We start from the raw sequence: 24,945 nt of genomic DNA, 5'->3' as shown, positions 1-24,945 counted from the left end.
CCGTGTGACAACTGAATTACTTAACAGAATCTAGTAAGTAGTTTATGTATCTTCCTCTATATTTATTTCATTTTAAGTAAGGTGCCGTTGGCCATGGGCACACTGGGAAACACTAAAACACAATGCTACATTGAGGAACAAGAGAAGTTGTTTTCCCACCCCTTGTGGTCCCTCTTCTGTAGATGCCCACACCAACACAAAGCCTTGTCCTTAGCTCAGGCCCAAAAACATGCTGTTATTATGCAGTGTCGTATCAACAGTTGCTGCATGTCATGTGACATAATGAAACAGTTATCCTCAAACAAATCTCTGTATTTGTAATATGTGGCAGTCACTATGTAATTTCTCAAAATGCTTGTGTTGTTCAAGTTAAACATGTAAAAATAAAGAAAATGTTACATGCGACTTGTGGCTGCTCTACAATTTTCAACGCCTATCACTTTTTACGTGGCAACACTGAACTGTAATCACACATTTCACTTGTGTTTATCAATGGAGTTACAGCCAATACTACACAACAGTACTGTGTTTATCACTTTTCTCCCAGAGTGAACCAAAACCGTGAAGTTGTTCTCTACTATGTCTTTTGTTCTAATAACCTATCAAACATGACAAGTGGCAAAATTCACTCTACTCTCATTACAGTTTTGAGCATAAGGTACAGTATGTAGCAAGCATGGCACTGTATACCATCAGCAAATAATTCACATGAAACACACTATCATATGTATCTATAAAAATACCACATGCACAGGGACATGTTGTTTTTGACAGCATGTGAGGAGGGCACATATGGCCAGATGGATGAACAGTACAGGAAGAGCCTAGAATAATAGGGCAGTGTCAAAATGAAGCTAGGGGAAGTTTACATTGTATGCAATGGTACGGGACAGAGGGAGTATGTTAATTAAACAGTGTTGAGGCTGCTCAAGGAGAATGGCTGCTCTGGGGGATACTGGATTGTGAAAGTAGGACCATAAACTTAAGTGAGAGGAAGAAGGAATTATGAAGCAGGTGTGGTGGGTGGGGGGGGGGGCAGCAAACATATAGAACCCCCCCCCCCCCCCCCACACACACACACACACACACACACACACACACACACACACACACACACACAGAGAGAGAGAGAGAGAGAGAGAGAGAGAGAGAGAGAGAGAGAGAGAGAGAGAGAGATTGATGCCCCAATCTCTTTTACGTTCGCCCCACTCTATCTGTACAATTCAAGTTTGAAGGCTAAGGTTACTGACCTCACAACACTATAATTTTGATATCAAATGACTTTAAATATTGTAAAAATTATTTGGAGTGAACTTAAAATCTGTAAGATCTATAACAGGGAGTCAAGATTAACAAGCAAAATCTCCTCTTCCATGTCTTCACACATTGCTACATAAATGAAATGCATTGTTAATGTGGGTGTTGCCAATACAGCAACAACTTATTGGTTATCAACAACTGTCCCACCTTCAACACTCTCCCCCCCCCTCCCCCTTCGCCACCAGAGACTCCTAGCGATACCAACATACACACAATTGTTTTAGAGCCTTACAAGTCATCTTTGTATCCATAAACTTCTACATTTTCTTTCTAATAATAATGTTTCGTAAACATATTCCCTACTGTGCGGGTGTGCGTCATAACAACATTGAGGAGATATCGAAATAAGCACAAAGTATTTAATTCAAGCCGGTTTCACTGCCCTGACTACAATGTGCATGGCCACTGCTTGATACAAGAAACTTTCCAGAGCTGACACTTTTAAGACCTCACTGTGCTCAAGAGTCTAGGACTTATCCCTATTATGTTTCAGTGATCCGAGAGCAAACATACATGTGTCACTATTTTCCACACACTGATTACCATATATTATTTGACACACACTCATGTGTTTAGAAAAGGACAGAATATAATGATTTAACCTCCCAGTTGCTGCACAAACATTCCGGCCCCATTCCATATGTGGCTAACTCACTATGGCCCTCTGCTAATGCTGTGGGTTTCTGCCATGTGACCAGACACCCATCTACTACAACCCAGCTAAGCTTCCGTCAGCCAAACCTCATTCTCAATTCAGATCTTTCTGTCACAGTGCAACATCAGATTTTCCACTCACTCTCATGCAGCCACAGACACACCATGTGGCAATGCACTTTGTATCCCAGACACTCATCGCAAGGTACTGAGACTCTCCCATGCAACCCCTCTCTTGCAAAGCAGCTTGGCATGTAAAACAAAGCCTTTATGTCAGAAGGCATTCCCTCCTACCAGCAAGGGTTTGTGCCCACATGTGTACTAACAAAAAAGTTTCAATCTCCTGCCGTTCATGGCCAGAATGCTCACATAACTGTGTTGTGTTTGATATCTTTGAGTCATGCCCTGGCCATTTCTACCACGAGACACATTAAATTCCACACCTTTTGTCAACAAAAATTGTATCTGTGCCAGTGAATAATAGGCAACGAGGTAATGACTTCGTTGTGTCCACACTCATATGTGACATGTGAAGAGCTTTTATTTTTGGGGTGAGTCAGCAAGGGCACTATTCTTATTGTGCCACTCTTATATTTAATTTTATCGAATCAGCAAGAGACTTTTGTTAAGGACAATTAAATTTTAAGATCATTCAGTGTTCCCTGTCGTAATTTAATTACCTGAATAAACCTGTTGTTTCTCTTAACCCCTAGTGAAAATTATTTATTATGCAGTACCCAACATGCCTGTCCACACACCCTCAACTTAGCTAAATTTCTGTGATTATTTTATGAAGTCAGGTAGAGATACTCTCCTAAGAGGTTATTAGTGGCAGTTGAAGTGATGCCAGGGAAGGATACCAGCAATTTATTTTTCCAAAAGGTAACTTCAACAGGCCATTTATACTACATCCAGTATGCCACTCAACTGTCAACCGGATATCTGCTTCCACCTGTGATGTAATGATAATATGGAATGCGCAAACAAGAAGAAAACAGAACACTGCCAATATTTTTTGTGTCTAGGTTGTGGAGAGAGACTGTTCTGCAGCATAGCCCAAGGTAGTGGGTGGTTATAACTAAACTGACAGTGTTCCAAATGCTGCAGTGTGGGCTCAATACTTCACACGATGTTGAAACATTGTAGGTAATTTATTAATCAGTGTGCTTGCGGAGTACTCTAAAAAAAATAATAGCTCCACTTTCTGCCACCAGGTGAAAATATGTCTCTGTAAAAAGTCAGAATAATGTGGTATCCTGACTCAGCCACATGCTCCAACCGTAACATGACAGTTTGACAGTTGCTCACAGCATATCCGATGTAATCAAGGTCGTACACTATACTGTAGATCTGGAAGCACCTGGATACATCTCTGATAGACATAATCTTTGAGATATCCCCACAACCAGAAGTCAATTGGATTTAGGTCAGGGGATTATGAAATTGTCTAGAGAGATATGGTCGTTACTGGAGGTTTCTTGGAACAAATCTTTCACATGGCAAACAACATGCGATATCGCCCAATGTTGCATGAAAATATTGATGTGGACACAGTTACTTTCTCGCAAAGCTAGAATCACGTGCTGCACAAGGAGGTCATCAAGATGTGCAGGTGTCACTGTACACCTAACAGGCCCACAAGGTGACATCTTCTCAAAGAAAAATGGACTGAGAATGAAGGAGCTGGTGAAAACACCACACAGTTTCATTAGCTGAGGGCAGTCAATGTTCCTGGGCAACATGTGCTGGAGTAGAACTCCACATGTGACAGTTCTATGCATTCACGGCACTGTGTAGAGTACAATGTGCCTTGTCTGTTTAAAGAATATTTGAACCGGCCATATGTCATCAATTGCTACGCATGCCAAAAAATGAAGGGCAAAGTCGGTGTGTTGTAGCGTAATTTGGAGCTTCATTTCACGTATATTCTAAATCTTATAGGGGTATCCACATAAAATGCACCACAAAATCTTTTGAACTGTTAACCAGGGGACAGACAATACCCATCACACAGCTCAAGCACTGGTTTCGGAATACGGGGCATGTGCTGGACAGTCGCCTATAGCTATAGCAACTTCAACAACTGCCATGGGAATAGGCCGCCTCCCTCTCCCTGCTGTACCATCTAATTTGCCTGTTTCTTCAAGTATGTTGATCATATTCCTTGGACCGTTTATTGACATGGACCTCTTCGCAGATGTTTCTGTCAGCAATATTCCAGCAACGCAATGCTGCTGTTCTGATAAACTAACTTCACCAGCAGTGCACACACCTCCTTTTCATAGTTATTGCTTTTTGTATGGAAAATTTTAACCTTCTTAACCATTTGTATTAACAGCCACTTCACCAAAGAAATCAAAAAGCACTGCCAAGCAAAGCAGGAAACATCTCACATACTGACTGGTTGCAGCACCATATTTTCACCTGGTGGCAGAGAGTGGAACAATGGTCTTATTCAGCGTACTCTGCATGTGCATCGATTAATGAACATACCTGCAATGCTTCAGCATCCTGTGATGTATACGGCCCACACTGCAGCACTGTGAACACTGTCAGTTTAATTATAACCACCCAGTATGTTAGGTGGAAAGGTGACAGTTCAGATGAACTTTGAGAACTGCCACGAACCTGTTAGCCAGTGCTTTTGATCCTGTGGAAGCCTGGAAATTGGAGTCGTCAATGTCACACTGGCAAGGCTTCTTGTGAGTCGAGAACCCAACCATCAAAGCTCTGAGCTTCAATTCTGCTTGGTTCATCTGGCACAAACTGAATCAAATCAAGTGTAGGACAGGGAGAACAGCAGCTACTCTCTACAGCTGGGGACAGCCATACTCTCATAGTTGCAGCGATGTGGTGCAGAAGGTGCCATATACCATCCAGGATTGCCCCTCACATTCTTTTTTCAGATTCCTGTATAAACTAGGTTGATGGAAGTGGGGGGGGAAGGGGGGGGTATAAGGGATCAAACCATGAGGTCATTAGTGCCTCGATCCAATCGATTCAAGACTTGTGCATTCAAAAGTAGAGACATCCACCCAGGATGTTTTCTGATCTAGATGGGAGATTCATAACAGTAAAAGCATGAAGGCTAAAAATGTTATGGATATCTTTTGTACTGTCAATAATAAAAGCAAGATGAGGAGAAAGGGAAGTCAGCAGGTGTGTTTCCCCAGGGCTCTGCATGCGAGAAGAAATGTCTCATCCACAGCTGTTGCACCCTTGATCCATTCCAGTCAAGAAGATCCACTATTCAGCAGAGTGTAACACCTAGAATAGAACAGAGGCAAACTGAATCTAGAAGCAACTGAAACAGGGTAAATGAAGGATGAAATAGAATGGTTGGTGACCCCCCATAGCTAGCATACAGTGGGAATCATCCCATTCCCAGCAACCCTGCCCCTGCTCCTGCTCCAGAGGTAGATTAAAACCTTATAACTGAGAATGAAAACCACTTTCACAAAGACAACTGAGAACCAAGTCAAACACCCGTGAATCGTCCACCAATAGTAGGGGAAATGAGTAGGCATTAAACCAAGATATGAGCTACTGTCTGAAAGGCTCCACAATCATAATATATTGTAAGTGTGTGTGTGTGTGTGTGTGTGTGTGTGTGTGTGTGTGTGAGAGAGAGAGAGAGAGAGAGAGATGACAGAGGACTGCAGATTCCTTCAGGAGAAGTGGAAGGAAGAGCATCATGCTGCAGTAGTCTCCTTGATTGTGCTGAGTTGATTAGACAGTGTAGTAAGCCACCAGATGCTGTTCCATTTTCGAATGAGCAGATCTCATGTGCTCCCATAAATCTGCACCTGGGATCGGCAAACTCAACGGGGAGCACATAAGTGCTCCTCGAGGCAAATAGTAGGCCAGTTCATTCCCCATTATACCCACATGATTTGGGACCCACAGAAAGACAACTGTGTACGCAGCATGATGAATGTCATTGAGGTCATGAATAGCAAGGATCAAAGGTTGCCTAGAATAGCATGTCAGTAGCCTGAAGATTGCTCATTGGGTTGTACACACTACAATACAGTCAAGGGTGGCCTGTTTAATAAAATGGAGGGTTTTGCTAATGGCTTGTCAGCTCTGCCATAAACACACTACAGATTTTCGGCAGTGAATGGTGTTCCACACTGGCAGGAGATGTAAAAGCATATCCTGTCTGATCCACAGTTTTAGAGCCGTTTGTGTTAAAGATCATAGCACCCTGGATCTCTGAACTGGATGTATCAGATGCTGAAAGGTCATGGGGCAACCTTTTGGACCTTGGAAGAGATTGGTCCTAATCTGCAGCCTGGGCACTATCAAAGGGAGGGGGGGGGGGGGGTTGTTTGGGGAAGGAGACCAGACAGCGAGGTCATCGGTCTCATCGGATTAGGGAAGGACGGGGAAGGAAGTCAGCCGTGGCCTTTGAAAGGAGCCATCCCAGCATTTGCCTGGAGCGATTTAGGGAAATCACGGAAAACCTAATCCAAGGGAGGAGTGTGCAAGAAAACACGGGAGCACAGTCCAGTGAGGGGAGATGGAGATCTTCGCACAGGGAAGCAAAATGTAGTCCAACTGGTAATTCCACCTAAAAGCAAGTATCAGGATGACCCCTCGTATGCAAAGGAATGGCATATATAGGATAATCAGAGAACTGACAAATGGTGACTGCAGAGGAGACCTAGAGCTGGTACTGTCAAATCTGAAGTGGGAAGACCCCCTTTTCAGCAAGGAGACTGTGGGGTTAGCGTGGTGGACTGGGTCTAACAGTTTCAAAGCTGAAGGAGCTGCCAAGCCATAAATCCGGCAACCATAGTCCAGTCAGGACAAAACCAGGGCCAGGTAAAAATGGATAAAAGTAGCATGACCTGCACCAAAAGATGTTTGGGTATGGAAGCAGAGTGTGTTGAGCTTCTTTATGCAGTTAATCTTCAGGTAATGAATATGGGGGCAGACGAATCAGCTCTTTATCAAAAGAGGCCTAAGAAACGGTACTGTGTTACAATGTCCAGGTGCTGGGTACTTGAGTTCTGGGTCAGGATGGGCCATGGTACAACAACAGAAATGCATTACCCACATTTTTGTACGAGAGAATTGGAAAGCATGGGAAAGATCCCATACAGAGGCTAGCCAGATGGCAGGGGCTACTGAGTGGGAGCTGTACCAAATGCGAAAATTGTTGACATACAATGCAGGGGTGACCAGTGGCCCCACGAAGGTCACTAGCCCATCGATGGGAATGAGGAAGAGGGTGACAATCAACACAGAGCCCTGTGGGACACCGTTCTCTTGGGCCAGTGGGGAGCTAAGTTTAGTGCCTACTTTAACCCGGAACAACTGGTGGGACAAAAACTAATGAATAACAATTGGTAGGGGGCCTCGAAAGTTTCAGTCATGAACTGCAAGTAAAGTATGAATGAAATAACTACAATGAGTTGCTCTAAAGCAACTGAGTGATTGGAAAACATGGACATCGATCTTTGATTTTTCCTTTTTTCTTTAACTGGCTGTTTATATTTCACAGAATTAGGTGTACTGCTGGTGGTTCGCATCTTCCTAACACAATATTTTGACATCATAACTTGGTGTCTTTATAAGGTTTTTCCTGAGACTGGTCGCTTTGCTGACCATGTCCCATATTTATGCCTTGTGTTCACTACGCCATCCATACCTGCTGTGGCTGTATCTTTCGATGGGCACAGATGCCACAGTGAACACCAGGCACCGCCCAGGCATAAATATGGGACCAGGTCAGCAACGCAACCATTCTCAGAAAACATCCGATGAAGAAAGCGAGTTAAAACTTTGAAATATTGTACTGGGAAGACACGGACCACTGGTAGTACACCCAATTCTGTGACATGACAACAAATCGCCAGGAAAGTCCATGTAGTTAGTTGTTTATGATTGTCCAACAGCAGCAAATGCTAAATAAATTTTCCAAATGGACCATACTTGCATTTGTCTTAATATATTTTAATAGCCCACAGAAAACCTAATCTGGAGTGTTTAATTTTAGTGGCAACTCCTCCCAAATCTGGGGGCAAGATCAAAGATTAACTGGTGTAACTAGATTATGGCAAATATGATCTGTTTGTCTTTCATATGAATATAAACATTCCCATATAAGCTGTCCTTTCCTCCTCCTTGGGTAGAATTTTTCTAAAAACAAACTCAACTCTTTTTCATGATCTCAACAATGAAAGTAGGGTTTCAATGCCTGTAACTAATTATGTTCTGCCATCACAACATAAAAGAGACATGGAATGAAATGAGGAATGCACATCAATTACAGCAGTAAGGCCTTGTGGCACTAACCATACTGAAATCCTACCTAAAAAGGTTACATATCTTATATACTGAGTATTTGCTTCCATACTATAGCACCTGTAGCTTGATGGTTGCTACTGGTACAGGAATTGCTACAGCTCCTCACTCTGTAAATTGTTAATGTTATCTTGTCCAGGATTCTTTAACCCTTTGCACTCAGCGACGAAGACACAGAGCAACTCCGTGCGTTCCTATTTAAATCACCGCCACCTGGACCGGTAGCAAGTGCACCAGAGAGAACTGCACGAGTCTCTCTGTGTGGAACCAATGAGGCCACTGACCAATAAATAGGGTATATATTAAAGTAGAAAGTGTGTTTTCATCAAATATATTTACATAAGCATTACAACACAAAGCTTTTCATTGTGTGATATTATTTGAAATTCTTTAGGGTGGACTGTTTTCATCATTATTTGACTTTAATTGTTTACAAATTAAACACATCTAAATCACTGCCACTCTTGTTTTTCACTTAGACATTCGTCTAAAGGCTCCACAATCTCTTCCTCATGAAGACCTAGCAATTTTGTACCTACTAACTTGAGTGTAATAACTACAAACTCCCTCATAATGTAACTGCTACAGTTCACCCCGCATTAACCCAAGTTTCTCTAGATAGCCATACTATGAGAAACTGATGCTTAGTACAGTCAGATTCAAGAAGGTTGCATGTAAAAGCTACAAAAAATCATTCTGATTGAGGGGGGTCTTACACTGGAGTGGAAAACAAAATTCGCAATGGCGAGAGGCACTCACCACTGGAGTGGAAAGGGTTGATCACTTCCTCTTAAGAATTATTGTCAATAATATAATTGTGTTTAGATGTTGTAGCATTAGCAGTGTAAGCAACATAAGAAAACTATTTGTGGTGTATTTCCAGCTGCACAGAGAGGACAGTACTTCTCACGTTTTTCACATTCCACCAGCAGAAAATAATAACCAAAAATCTTACTATATTTAAACCTCACACAACACTTTCCACGTGATACATACTTAAGTACTCTGTATGAATTTCTCAGACTAACTCTGCTTTTCATCCATGAGTAATAAAAATTCATTTCTCTCAAACAAGGATCTCTTTTGAAACTAGTTCTATGCTACTGTACAGTTTCAATGAATACAGAGACAGATATTTATCTACTTCATAACCAGTGTTCATCAATTACAAGAAACAGAAATAATTCACAAGCTGCTGCTGCTGCTGCTACTACTACTACTACTACTACTACTACTACACCAACAACAGTTTTTAACAATAAATTAACAGTCAATTTTTCTACAATAGCACAAGATATAACTAGTGTAGTCAGCTCTGCAAATATGTGTGTTTCCATCAGCAAGAGAAGCCACAGACCTTTTCCGTACAGGAACACTCAAAATCTTTCTTGGCAGACAATGTGTCACCTCATATGCAGTACAACCTTCTTCAATGTGCACGTCCAATTCACATACAGGCCACCTACTGACTGGAGCCAAAGTTGCCACTATTTGTGCTCCCCCGCATTCTCTTGGATCAGTTGAAGCAGAGTTCAGGAACTGTAGTGACTTCCTGCTAAGTAGATATTGAACTGATAATTCATTATGTATTATTTTCTATGCATTCTTTTCTTCAGCTATTAACCTCAGAATCCTACCTTGGCAAACAGGCATCTGGATGTCTGACACAAATTTAATTCTATTAGGGGATAGAGTTATATACAGTCATCACTGTGGCATAATCACGGATCACATCTCTTGTACCTATTAAAACTGAGCGATGTGGCCACGTCACTCAATGTGTGATGATGAGGAACATCAGCTGTATATCCATCAGCATGAAGACAGAGGGTTGTGAAGTACAAAACCTGTTTCCTGGAAGAAAATAAAAATTTCAGTAGTGTTAACTGCATAAAACATTTTCATGAACATTCACAATTAAATGTACTAAGTTCTTCCTACCAATTTCATGAAAACTAAACGTCAAGCTCTCTCCCCCCCCCCCCCCAAATGTCTGTCTTGTGTCTCTCTCTCTCTCTCTCTCTCTCTCTCTCTCTCTCTCTCTCTCTCTCTCTGGGGGGGGGGGATTTCTTCCCGACATCTGCGCTACCCTGCATGACGTGTACGTAGTATTGGCTTGTCTTGTAGTCACTACACTTGTGGATGCGTGCGTGCGCTCACACACACACACACACACACACACACACACACACACATTCATTCAAGTACAACTCACACACCCTTGACCATTGTCTCTTCTGGCTGCTGTGGCTGGACTGCAACTGTATGCTAATACCATGTTACTTTGGCACTAGCTCTGATAGTGGCCTGAATTCAGAGATGAACGAAGTCCACAAGTTTCTGAAGGTATAGAAATTCCAGCTGAAGCCACTGACCCAATCAGATCCCATGGAGCTACCAAATTGTGGTGATGTTGATTGTTACCTTCCACCCACTGTTCAATGTAACCCCAGATAATTTCTGTGAGCTTAAGACTCTATGATTTAGGAGGCCAGTTGAGGTGTTACAGTGTGCCCTCCTCAAATGAGAAAAAACGGCTTGCAGCCCTGATACCAGGGACAATGCTGTCTTGGGAAACTGAACATTTCACAGCATACTCATCATGAAAAACACCCTGGTTCATGTTAAAAGTAACCTGAAGGAGTCTGCCAGTGTCATGGAAATGCAAACCCAAAACATCACAGAAACATCTGACTTACACTATCTGATAAAAAGTACAAACAGTTGTATGTAATGCTGAATTGACCACTAGATATCATAAGAAACAGATCTGCCACTTGAAATGGACACAGGGATTACTATGTTGTCATTAGAGAACCAGTAACAGCACAATGGAATGGTGAGTACAGCTCAGTGACTTCCAATATGGACTAGTCACTGGATGTCACCTGAATAAGAAATCCATCAGGTACATTTCAGCCCTTCTAAAGCTGTCCAAGCTAACTGTTGGTGCTGTGATCGTGAAGTGGGAATGCGAAGAAACAACCACAGCTTACCAAGACCAGGCAGACCTCATGTACTGATGGACAGGGGCCATAGAGCATTGTGAAGTGTGGTTAAAAAAATGTTAAAGTGATGCTTGAAGGATGTGCTGGATTGTTCCGGCAATTTTAAGTCGCACCTCTGCTTGGTGGCTGGTGCACTTGGGGGCGCTCATCAGAAACTAGCTCCTAGACTGTCGAGGGAGTGCCCTTCGCGAAAAACACGTGGTGCACAGCTGAGGCGAGGAGCTCTGTGTCGACTCGGTGACTTGGCCCAAGTGAGGTCTTCCTGTTCATCATAGAAGTTGTGTGGTGCGGCTTGGACGTAATGGGTCAAAATGTTAATGGTTGGTGTCATGGCCACACCATTGATCTGCAGGTCTTGTACCCCGATTTCAGCATTTGTTTGAATTACCAGTTTTTTTAGGAGTGGTATTACGATGGTGTATGGGGTCGCTGACGCAAAAAACAAATAGCCTGTTGCTGAATGAACAGCACTCATTTGCGTTAACTATTTGTTACAAAAAAATACCTTACAGTGAAAAGAGGTGCTATTTTGTGTGCAGCAACCAGGACTGGAATTCTGTGGAAGCTCCTGGACAGCAGAGGCTATAGATTAATTATGGACTTTGTGTGGTGGGTTACGTGCACTATCAACAGCTGCGGAATAAGGGCTGTGATGTCTGTGTGATGCCATGTGCTAACATGGGAGTGCGGCTCACATCACTTGTTCCAGCATTGTTTCTATTGATTTCATCTTTGCCTCCAGTGCAGCACTAGCATTAGTTTTCACTTCAGAACTTGTTAATTTTCTTGTATCTGTGTGTGTGTGTGTGTGTGTGTGTGTGTGTGTGTGTGTGTGTGTGTGTGTGTGTGTATCTTAACACACTTTATAGTGTTTCTAAGGTGTTGCATTTTAAAGTTAATTACAACCAAGTTGTGGTCACTACTGATGACAAGCACTTAAATGTGAATTGCAGAGTAACCATGTAGATGTAGATGAGATCAGCACCAGGATACGTTCACTTATTTCTTTAGCTTTTGTTTCACCAGAATAAAATCAGTTTGATTTCTGATGGTCTTCTTGTCACTATCAGCAGGTGATGTCCATGTGCACAGCCTTCTACTAGTAGACATTAATATGGGGTTTGTCTATCCTGCACCTTTGTAATGGCTTGAACTCTAATGGGGACACTTTCAGAGGTGTAAATGTCTGTGGTGGAAAGGCAGTCAATTCTTCCTCGAGAGCCAAAGTCAGAGATGGTATCGGCAGTGTTGTCAGACGCTGGGGTCTGAAGGAAAGCCAATATTCTAACTCGTCCCAAAGGTGTTCCATTGGGTTCAAATCACGACTCTGGCCAGGCCAGCTAATTTCAGGAACGTTACTGTCCACAAACCATTGTCTCGCAGATGCTGCTTTATGACAGGGTGCATTTTCATTGGGGGGGGGGGGGGGGGGGGGTCAATGTTTCCTTCACTACATGAGTCATATCCTACAAACTTTGTGATGAGACAAATTAATGTGACAGAGAAAAAATATTGGCTCTAGTTTCTTTGATATACAGTAGGTGGAAGATTGGTTGGTTTGTGGGATTGAAAGGGACCAGACTGCTAGGCCATCGGTCCTTTTTCCGAAAACTTCAAACACCCACAAAAAACAAAAACAAACAATGGATATTACAAGAGAAGACACAGCACAAGAAAGACTCAGACAGAGACCAGACAAAAGGAATTAAAATCACACAAAGAGTGACAATGGTTGGCCGACCAGAGAGACAAAAAAGGAAAAGCCAACCACCAAGAAACACACTAAAAAAAAAATCAGTCTAAAATCGTAGGCTAAAGGCCAGACTTAAAAAAGCTTACATCAAGTGATAAAAGCCCCCTGCCCGAATGAAACGCAAAACTAAGCCTACCATGGCAGTGTCATGTGTTAAAAGGGCAGGGAGCGTATCAGGCAGCTCGAACGTCTGCCTGAGCGCAGTTAAAAGGGGACAGGCCAACAGAATGTGGACCACCATCAAAGCGGATCCGCAGTGACATAGAGGTGGGTCCTCACGGCGCAATAAATGGCTGTGCGTCATCCGGGTGTAGCCACTGCACAGCCGGCAGAGAACAACAGGCCCCTTCTGAGAGACCCTCAAGGAGGAGCGCCACGCACTGGTAGCCTCCTTGATGACCCAAAGTTTGTTGGGTGAAGGCAGGGAGCGCCATTCTTCACCCCAGGTGCGAAGTACCTTCTGCCGCAAAACGGAACTGAGGTCACTCTCCAGAAGGCCAATCGATAAGGCTGGTGCACTGACCGCCTGTTTGGCCAGCACGTCAACACGTTAATTTCCTAAGATGCCGCTATGACCCGGTGTCCACACATAGACCACAGAGCGGCCGCAATGGGCAAGAGTATGGAGGGGCTCCTGGATAGCCATCACCAGATGAGAGTGAGGGAAACACTGGTCGATAGCTTGTAAACCGCTCCGCTCAGGGAGTCACTACAGATAATGAAGGACTCACCTGAGCAGGAGGGGATGTACTCTAGGGCACGAAAGATGGCAACCAGTTCGGCAGTGAAAACGCTGCAGCCAGCCGGCAATGAGTGTTGTTCATAATGATCCCCTAGAGTGAGAGCATAACCAACACGACCAGCAACCATCGAACCGTCAGTATAGACCACGTCAGAGCCCTGAAACGCGGCAAGGATTGAAAAAAAGCGGCAGCGGAAGGCCGCAGGAGGGACTGAGTCCTTCAGGCTCTGTGCCAAATCGAGCCAAAGGCATGGGCGGGGCACACACGACAGGGCTGTACACAGAGGGGCGCAGAAAAGAGGTGGAAGAGGGAAAGGACCAAGCCCAGAGAGAAGAGCTCTGACGCGAACTGCGATCATACAACCCGACTGAGGCCGGCGTTCTGGGAGATGGACGACAGACTGAGGGAACAGGAGATGATAATTTGGATGCCCAGGCAAGCTACAAATGTGTGTAGCATAAGCGGCCAGTAAACGTTCGCACTGAAACTGCAGTGGAGGGACACCTGCCTCCACAAGTATGCTGTTCACAGGGCTCGCCCGGAAAGCTCCAGTGACAAGTCGGATCCCGCTGTGAAGGACAGGGTCCAGCACCCGCAACGTGGAAGGGGATGCTGAACCATAAGCCAGGCTCCCATAATCCAGACGGGATTGAATTAACGCCTGGTAGAGCCTTAAGAGGGTAGACCGATCAGCTCCCCAGCTGGTGTGGCTCAAGCAACGCAGAGCATTAAGATACCGCCAACACATCTGTTTAAGCTGCCGAATATGAGGGAGCCAAGTCAATCAGGCATCAAAAACCACTCCCAAAAACCAATGTGTCTCCATCACAGCAAGAGGTTCAAAGTCAAGATAAAGCCATGGCTCAGGATGAACAGTGCGTCGTCGGCAGAAATGCATAACGCAGGTCTTGGCAGCCGAAAACTGGAAGTCATGCGCTACAGCCCAAGACTGTGCCTTGCGGATAGCACCCTGCAGCTGCCATTCAGCAGCCGCAATGCCAGTGGAGCTACAGTATAGGCAAAAGTTGTCAGCACACAAGGAAGCTAAGACAGACGTTCACACCGCCGCAGGGAGCCCATTGATTGCAATTAAAAAGAGGCAGACACTTAAGACAGAGCCTTGTGGGACCCCATTCTCCTGAACTCGGGACGAACTATGGGAGGCCACAAATTGCACGTGGAAGGAATGAAGCCACAAAAAATAGTGAATGAAAATCGGGAGTGGACCCCGAAGACCCCAACCATGAAGGGTAGAGAGGATGTGATGTCGCCGTGTCGTATCGTATGCCTCCCTCATGTCAAAGAGGATTGTGACCAGGTGCTGACAGCGGGCAAAGGCCGTACGGATGGCAGACTCCAGGCGCACAAGATTATTGGCGGCAGAGTGGCCCTTACGGAACCCACCCTGAGACGAAGCCAGAAGGCCCCGAGACTCAAGTAGCCAACTCAACCGCCAGCTCACCATGCGTTCGAGCAACTTGCAATGAATGTTGGTGAGGCTAATGGGGCGGTAGCTGTCCACCTCCAGGGGGTTCTTGCCAGGTTTCAAAAAGGGGAGTACGGTGCTTTCCCGCCATTGCGACGGGAACTCACCCCCTATCCAGATACAGTTGTAAAGGTCTAGGAGGCGTCACTGGTAGTCCACCAAGAGGTGTTTGAGCATCTGACAGTGGATGCGATCTGGCCCGGGAGCCGCATCAGGGCAAGCGGCTAGGGCACTTTGGAATTCCCACTCACTGAACAGAACAGTGTAGGATTCAGGTCGGCGCGTGTGAAATGAAAGGCTCTGACGTTCCAACCGCTCTTTCATGGTGCAGAAGGCCAGTGGGTAATTTGCAGAAGCGGAACTCTTGATCAAAATGCTCTGCTAAGCTGTTTGCAATTGTGTTGGAGTCAGTACAAACTGCTCCATTCAGTGGAGATGCAGGGACGCTGACAGGGGTCCAATAGCCATAGAGTCACCTAATCTTGGGCCAAACCTACGATGGAGAGATATAGAGGCCAATGGTGGAGACATACCATTCCCAGCACTCCTGCTTGTGTTGGCGAATGATGCGGCGGGCCCGTGGACAGAGCCGTTTAAAGGCGATGAGGTGTTCCTATGAGGGATGCCACTTGTGACACTGGAGCACCCACCTGCGATCTTTAATCTCCTCAGCAATCTCAGGTGACCACCAAGGCACAGTCCTCCGCCAAGTGGACCCAGAAGAACAAGGAATGGCAGATTCTGTGGCAGTAACGATGCCGGTGGTGACCGAGTGAACCACCGCATCAATGGCGTCATTGGAAATAGGCTCAATAGTGACAATGGAGGAGAACAAGACCCAGTCTGCCTTATTCATAGTTCATCTGCAGGTGCGCCCAGAAGAGTGACGCTGTGGCAGCGACAGAAAGATCGGAAAGTGGCCACTACCACACAAGTCGTCATGCACACTCCACTGGACAGACGCGAAGAGGCTTGGACTGCAGATCGAAAGGTCGACGGTTAAGTATGTGCCATGCGCCACACTGAAATGTGTGAAGGTACCATCATTTAAAAGGGAAAGGTCGAGCTGTGCCAATACATGCTCAATGGTGGCACCTTGGCCTGTTGCCACTGATCCACCCCACAGAGGGATATGGGCGTTGAAGTCGCCCAGTAACAGAAAAGGGGGAGGGGGGCGGCAATTGGGCTATCAGCACAGCCAGGACATGCTGTGGGACATCACCATCCGGTGGAAGATACAGACCGCAGACAGTAACAGCTTGAGGCATCCACACCCGAACAGCGACAGCCTATAAAGGTGTTTGTAGAGGGACTAACTTGCTGTCAAGGGAGTGAAGGACGTAGATGCAGACACCACCAGATACCCTTTCATAAGCTGCCCGGTTCCTATAATAACCCCGATAGTCACAGAGTGCAGGAGTTCGAATTGCCGGAAACCAAGTTTCTTGAAGAGCAATGCAGAGGAAAGAGTGAAGGCTGAGAAGTTGTCGGAGCTCAGCAAGATGGTGGACGAAACCACTGCAGGATGACATTGTCCATGGCTGAGAAAGGCGTGAAGGGACTGGGGAGGCAGATTACGCCACTGGGTCACCTGCTGCCACCGATTGAGTACGTGTGTGAGTGACATCCATTGCGTCCGAGGGCCCGGCGAGATCTAGGTCCTCAGCAGACGCCAGAATCTCTACCTCATCCTCAGACGCTGAGGTTGTAGGAAGCGGTGGGTTAGGTGCCACCGAAATGTCTGGATTCTTGGGAGTCTTCTTCTTTTTCTGCTTTTTGCGCTGTGCCTTGAGTGGTTCTGGCTGGGAGGGCTTCACTGGGTCAGTCTCAGGGACGGACGAGGACCGTGAAGCTCTACGACCAGTGACCTGTGGTTGGTTCAGCCACTGGCAGGTGTCCGCTTTTCCACTGGTCAGAACCTGGGAAGGGAGGGCCCCAAGGGACCCCTTCCTGGCGAGAGGTGCCAAAGAAGACTTACACTTCTCTGGCTGGGAAGTGGGAACTGATGTCCCTGATAGTTGTGGAGGTGTTGCTCCTGAAGTAGATGGAGCAGGAGTGACAGGGAGTGAAGTGCCCCCCACCATCAAGAGGGCAGGTGGCTTCTGACAGATCAGAGAGCCAACTGTACACAACGAAGCAGGAGACGGTAGAACCGTTGTCGCAGCAGCGGCGTAGGTGGATGTCATTGGCACAGGATGGAGTCTCTCATATTTCCGCTTAGCCTCAGTGTAGGTCAGGTGGTCCAGGGTCTTATATTCCATTATCTTCCATTCTGTCTGGAAAATCCTACAGTACGGAGAGCAAGGGGAATGGTGTTCTCCACAGTAAACACAGATGGGAGGCGGGGCACAGGGAGTATTGGGTTGCGAAGGACATCCATAATCTCGGCACATGACACCGGAAGTACAGCAGGATGACATATGCCCAAACTTTCAGCATTTAAAACACCGCATTGGAAGAGGGATATATGGCTTCACATCACAGTGGTAAACAATCACCTTGACCTTTTCGGGTAAGGCGTCACCCTCGAAGGCCAAGATGAAGGCACCGGTGGCTACCTTATTATCCCTCGGACCCCAATGGACGTGCCGGACGAAGTGAACACCTCGGCCTGGACCATGTTTAAACTCTTATGGGGCGTGATGGTAACTGAAACATCCCCCAACTTGTCACAAACGAGCAACCTCCGTGACTGGGCAGAGGATGATGTTTTGATTAGAACTGACCCAGAGCGCATTTTGGACAAGCCTTCCACCTCCCCGAACTTGTCCTCTAAATGCTACACAAAAAACTGAGGCTTCGTCGACATAAATGATTCACCATCAACTCGCGTACAGATGAGGTACTGAGGTGAATAAACTTCACTGCCTTCTTTAGCCATATGTTCCTCCCATGGAGTGGCCAGGGAGGGAAATGAACTCTGATAGTATTTCTTGCCATTGAGGTTAGACCTTGATCACTTCAGAGACTGCTGGTGGAGGCCCACCAGCGAGAGATGATGTACCATGCTTCATCGCAGATCATCCACCCTGATGCCACCCACTCCGACCAGGGGCTCTCCCCATGGACGCCACCCAGCGGGCATCTACTCCTCGGCATACATGGGGAGGCAGCAGCTTGGGCATCAGCAGTGCGATCCCTGTGTAGTCAGGGGGCTACCACCAAGAGGGTACATGACGACTCCACCAGAATGGACAGGCTACCGTGCTGGATTTCGGGTGTCGAATATCCATTTGTATCGTGAGCGCGAAGATGTAAGCGCACAGTGGAGGGAATGTATGCTACCCGGAGCACACCGCAGCCGAAGTGGACGGAAGCTCGGTGCAAGTCCAACTCCATGATGATATCGAGTGTGCCAGATCTGAGGGCAAGATGGATTTATGATACACCACGTAAGGCGTCCTTCCCCAAATGGTACGCACTAAGAGAGAATTTTGGAAAGTATAGGTCAAACCCCTTAGGGGACCATCATATTAAAGCCGAAACATTGGGGACTCCTTTTAGTCGCCACTTACGACAGCCAGGAATACTGCGGGCCTATTCTTACCCTAACACTCGCAGGGGGCAGTAGGTGGAAGACAGTATTCTATTTTAACAGATTAAGAGAAACTGAGACTTTTAATTACATACGCCAAAAACACTGGAAGTCAATTACGTGGTGACTTTGTAAGATCGTTGTCATTTGGTTTGCCTCTTCTGGTTGACTTCCAGAGCCTCCATACATAGAGACCAGCAGAAATCAAGCAACACACTGTTCCAACAGCCCTGGTATCTCTGTTCCGTTACCACCTTTTCTGTCAAAATCAGACTCATGGGATGCGGAAGGCTCGTTGAGTAGTTGTTCTTCCACATTGACTTCTTCTTCTTCTTCTTCTTCTTCAAGTTCACAATTTTAGGGGTGGAATAGGAACTCGTAAACTACTTGAATGCAGAATATGCTGAATAGCTGTTCGAAGATTAGGTAATTTAACTATTCTTCTTTTTTCCCCACTGACAATCCTGCCTTTATACGTGGAGTCAAGCAGAAATAGCAGTTATCTGTACAGTTTGTAGGCTCCCGAAAACCACTGGCACAGCAGAAGTGTCATTCTCTTGGTATAACTGAACAAGAACTGTAACATATATGCGGCACACGTGTTTTATCCTTGACCTCTACCTTCATACCACCATAATGCTGAGATGCAGTCTTCACAAGAGGTGACAGATTGCATTTATGTGATGGAAATGTTATTTCACCAAATATGTAACAAAAATTATTCACTGACGTAACACATTTTCGTAGCATTTTGACTCAGCAAATTTTACACTTCAAAAGTACTAAAACATGAGAAATTCTGCACAAACTACAACACAAACAATATGAAACTCAGTCACAGCAACAATAATAGTAAGTATAATCTATAAACAGCTGAATAATGTTCTTTTTTGTAACAGGAATGACAACGCCAAAGACAAAACTACCTCAAACTAACAATGTAGACTGAGAAAAAAATGGCATGTCATTGTATCTCCTAAGCCAGAGCTAATCAGTCATTTGTATGATGATATTTGAATTCAGCAAGTGGAAATACATGAGGATAAGCTATTTTTGGGCCCAAAAATGGTTCAAATGGCTCTGAGCACTATGGGACTTAACTTCTGAGGTGATCAGTCTCCTGGAACTTAGAACTACTTAAACCTAACTAACCTAAGGACATCACACACATCGATGCCCCAGGCAGGATTCGAACCTGCGACCATAGCGGTCACGCAGTTCCAGACTGTAGCACCTAGAACCACTCAGGCACTCCGGCCAGCTTTTGGGCCCAAAACATTTTCAACTGTGGACAGTGCAACCGTCTCCAAACTGTTCCTCAAATGTACACAGTATAAAATGCTGTGCAACATGCTCATATTCTTCTGCATTTAGCACTTTCTCTACTTCAATAAGGGGAACACATCCTACTCACAAAAAACACCTCCATAACATACCACCACCACCACCACCACCTCCTCCTTTCTGCAACTGTTGGCACTACACGTGATAACAGGTCATTCCGAATCACTTGTTTCCAGTCATCCACTGTCCAGTGACACCACTCTTCACACCACATAAGGTGTAACTTAGCACTGACCACAGAAATTTGTGGCTTATAAGGAGCTGCTCCACCATTGTACCCCCCCCCCCCCCTTTAGCTCCATGTGCGCAGTTATTGTACTAGCTGAATTGCTCGTAGCACTTTGGAACTCAAGTGAGTTCTCCTCCTGATATCAAAAGATTTCATTGATAACCACCTTCTGCAATGCTCTATGGTCACTGTCCATCAGTACATGAGATCTGCCCGATATTGGTAAGCTGTGGTTGTTTCTTCGCACTGCCACTTCACAATCACATCACATCACCAACAGTGGACTTGGGCAGCTTCAGAAACACTGAAATGTACATGATGAATTTCTTACTCACGTGACATCCCATGACTATACCTGGATCATGGATCAGAATTGCAAAGTAATAGATGATTCACTGTTTACAAGGCTGCTATGATAGCAGCAACCAATCAGAGAATGTACTTTCTTATGCCGTCTGTTCCGTTCACTGCTGTCAAATTGCTGTGCTACCACAGGTAGCGATTACTAGCTGCTTGCATACAACACTTACTGACGGTAACATAACAGTTGTGATCTGTTTTCATTGTATTATTTCTTTCTCTATGCAGCAAGTTTCTTTTGTGCTACAGAATGTATTAAGCATGTAGCAGAAGTGTGATTGATGACTGGAAAGTTCAGCAATCTACTCACGTCTTGCATGGTCAGACACATGACTGTGTGTGACCAATGTGGGAATATTTCTAGAAGAGAGAATAGTATGACTGTCTCTAGCATAGGTCATCGAAAGAACTGTGGACAATTTGAAGATTCATAAGAACTATGTCACAGAAGTTAATGAGGAAAACCACTGTGCATAACAGGAACGGGCTGCTTCATCCAAGCTACAGACACCTGGTAAAAACAGACACAGAACAATGAGTAACGAAGTTGGCCCTTTTCTTTACCAAATAAATAATAATAATAATAATAAAAGAATAGGCCTCCCGTATGTTCTGCCAGTCGTAACAGGCGACAAAATGAACAAACCACTAATTGGGCTAACCCCCCTTTTAGTGGGATTAGTTGGTTCAGGACAGAACTAAAGAAGCCTCGGACAAGCGCCGTCATGGTCGGGGACGACGCTTGAACCCTATGCCCGCCCACAATGGTAACGACACTGCTTGCCAACTGGAAAATGATTCAAATCCAAATAGAGGTGTTTAGCAGGATATGCTTCCTGCAACCACCCTAGAAGGAAAACAAAGACAGAGGATGAGATGGTCAGATGAAGTTAATCGACACCTCATGTTCTGTTATTACCAAGCAACAAACCTAGGAACCAACACAACTGGATACAAATCACAAGTATACACAACATTTATTACCAGATACCCAGAATTAAAATTTTTAACAGAACAACGACTAGCTGATCAGATCCGTGTAATAATAAAAAATAACAGGATACCCCAGTCAGAATTAGAAAACATCAAACAACAAGTACAACAAATACTGGAACAAAATAATGTGCAATCAGAAGAAGAAGAAAATACAGTAATGGACTCAAACATCCCAGAGCAAACAAACAAAGAACAACACGCATCAATTAAACAGTCAGAGGAAAACGAAATCTTAAGACAGCCACCAGAACAAGCACAAATAGAACACGAAGTGACACACATGTTAGATATAGAAGAAAAATTTCAGCCGACATATGTAGAATACAAAGACACAAATACAGACATTAGACCATTCTTGCATAGACCACCAAATAACCCACAAGTCGAAACAACAATAAAAACTACAAACACAATCATACACAACAAGATAAATGAAAACACAACTATGGAAGAGTTACAACTACTGGTTTATATAGGAGCACTCACTACACTAAACATACACACTAGGCAGAGATCAGAACCAACCAACACACAGAAGAAACCCACAAAACCAGCATGGCAACACAGGCTACAGATCAGAATAGAAAAACTGAGAAAAGACATCGGACAGCTAACACAATTTATAAGAAATGAAATGTCAGAAAAAAAACGAAAAAGGTTAGGTAAAATCTCACAACAAGAAGTGATAGAGCAATTAGATCAAAAGAAGCAGAAATTACAAGCATTGGCCAAACGACTTAGAAGATACAAAAAAAGTGAAAATAGAAGGAAACAAAACCAAACATTCAACACATACCAAAAGAAATTTTACCAGACAATAGATAACACACACATTAAAATAGACAATCCACCAAACATAACAGACATGGAACACTTCTGGAGCAACACATGGTCAAACCCGGTACAACATAACAGGCATGCACAGTGGATACAAGCAGAAACAGATACATACAAGATGATACCACAAATGCCTGAAGTGATAATTTTGCAACATGAAGTCACCCAAGCAATTAATTCTACTCACAATTGGAAAGCCCCTGGAAAAGATAAAATACCAAATTTCTGGCTAAAGAAATTCACCTAAACACATTCACATCTAACTAAATTATTTAACAGTTACATTGCAGACCCATACACATTCCCTGATACACTTACACATGGAATAACTTATCTGAAACCTAAAGACCAAGCAGACACAGCAAACCCAGCAAAATATTGCCCCATAACATGCCTACCAACAATATACAAAATATTAACTTCAGTCATTACACATAAATTAATGACACATACAACACAGAACAAAATTATAAAGAACAAAAAGGCTGTTGCAAAGGAGCACGAGGATGTAAAGAGCAACTGATAATAGATGCAGAGGTGACATATCAAGCTAAAACTAAACAAAGGTCGCTACACTATGCATACATTGATTACCAAAAAGCTTTTGATAGTGTACCCCACTCATGGTTACTACAAATATTGGAAATATACAAAGTAGATCCTAAATTGATACAGTTCCTAAACATAGTAATGAAAAATTGGAAAAATCACACTTAATATCCACACAAATTCAAATAACATCACATCACAGCCAATACAGATTAAGCGTGGAATATACCAAGGAGACTCATTAAGTCCTTTCTGGTTCTGCCTTGCTCTGAACCCACTATCCAACATGCTAAATAATACAAATTATGGATACAATATTACTGGAACATACCCACACAAAATCACACATTTGCTATACATGGATGATCTAAAACTACTGGCAGCAACAGATCAACAATTCAGCCAATTACTAAAGATAACAGAAGTATTCAGCAATGATATAAATATGGCTTTTGGAACAGACAAATGTAAGAAAAATAGCATAGTCAAAGGAAAACACACTAAACAAGAAGATTACATATTGGATAACCACAGCGACTGCATAGAAGCGATGGAAAAAACAGATGCCTATAAATATCTAGGATACAGACAAAAAATAGGAATAGATAATACAAATATTAAAGAAGAACTAAAAGAAAAATATAGACAAAGACTAACAAAAATACTGAAAACAGAATTGACAGCAAGAAACAAGACAAAAGCTATAAATACTTATGCTATACCAATATTGACCTACTCATTTGGAGTAGTGAAATGGAGTAACACAGACCTAGAAGCACTCAATACACTTACACGATCACAATGCCACAAATATAGAATACATCACATACATTCAGCAACAAAAAGATTCACATTAAGCAGAAAGGAAGGAGGAAGGGGATTTATCGACATAAAAAACCTACATTATGGACAGGTAGACAATTTAAGAAAATTCTTTATAGAACGAGCAGAAACTAGCAAAATACACAAAGCAATCACTCATATAAATACATCGGCTACACCACTGCAATTTCATAACCACTTCTACAACCCTTTAGATCACATAACATCAACAGATACGAAGAAAGTAAATTGGAAAAAGAAAACACTACATGGCAAGCACCCGTATCATCTAACACAGCCACACATCGATCAAGACGCATCCAACACATGGCTAAGAAAAGGCAATATATACAGTGAGACGGAAGGATTCATGATTGCAATACAGGATCAAACAATAAACACCAGATATTAAAGCAAGCATATTATTAAAGATCCCAATACCACAACAGATAAATGCAGACTTTGCAAACAACAAATAGAAACAGTAGATCACATCACAAGTGGATGTACAATACTAGCAAATACACTGAATACCCCAGAGGACATGACAATGCAGCAAAAATAATACATCAACAGCTTGCCTTACAACATAAACTTATAAAACAACATGTTCCCACGTACAAGTATGCACCACAAAATGTACTGGAGAACGATGAATACAAATTATACTGGAACAGAACCATTGTAACAGATAAAACAACACCACATAACAAACCTGACATCATACTCACCAATAAAAAGAAGAAATTAACACAACTAATCGAAATATCCATACCCAATACAACAAATATACAAAAGGAAACAGGAGAAAAAATTGAAAAATACACCCAACTGGCTGAGGAAGTCAAGGACATGTGGCATCAGGATAAAGTTGACATTATACCAATTATACTATCAACTACAGGAGTCATACCACACAATATCCACCAGTACATCAATGCAATACAGCTACATCCAAACTTATATATACAACTACAGAAATCTGTAGTTATTGACA

General features: G+C 43.8%; 1 protein-coding gene across 1 annotated transcript in view; it reads right to left on the bottom strand.

The window, feature by feature from the left end:
- Positions 1-24,945, bottom strand: part of LOC124555169 (protein SMG7-like) — a 199,961-nt gene that overhangs the window by 149,267 nt on the left and 25,749 nt on the right. The window contains exons 3-4 of the mRNA XM_047128992.1: positions 9,924-10,140; positions 9,644-9,838 (exon numbers count right to left, since the gene is read on the bottom strand). The gene's annotated coding sequence lies outside the window, so the exon portion shown is untranslated. The remainder of the gene's footprint in view (positions 1-9,643; positions 9,839-9,923; positions 10,141-24,945) is intronic.

The sequence above is a fragment of the Schistocerca americana genome, chromosome X (assembly GCF_021461395.2).
Source record: "Schistocerca americana isolate TAMUIC-IGC-003095 chromosome X, iqSchAmer2.1, whole genome shotgun sequence".
NCBI lineage: Eukaryota > Metazoa > Arthropoda > Insecta > Orthoptera > Acrididae > Schistocerca > Schistocerca americana.
The sequence above is the reverse complement of the archived record's forward strand: the minus strand, read 5'-3'. Positions and strand labels throughout refer to the sequence as shown.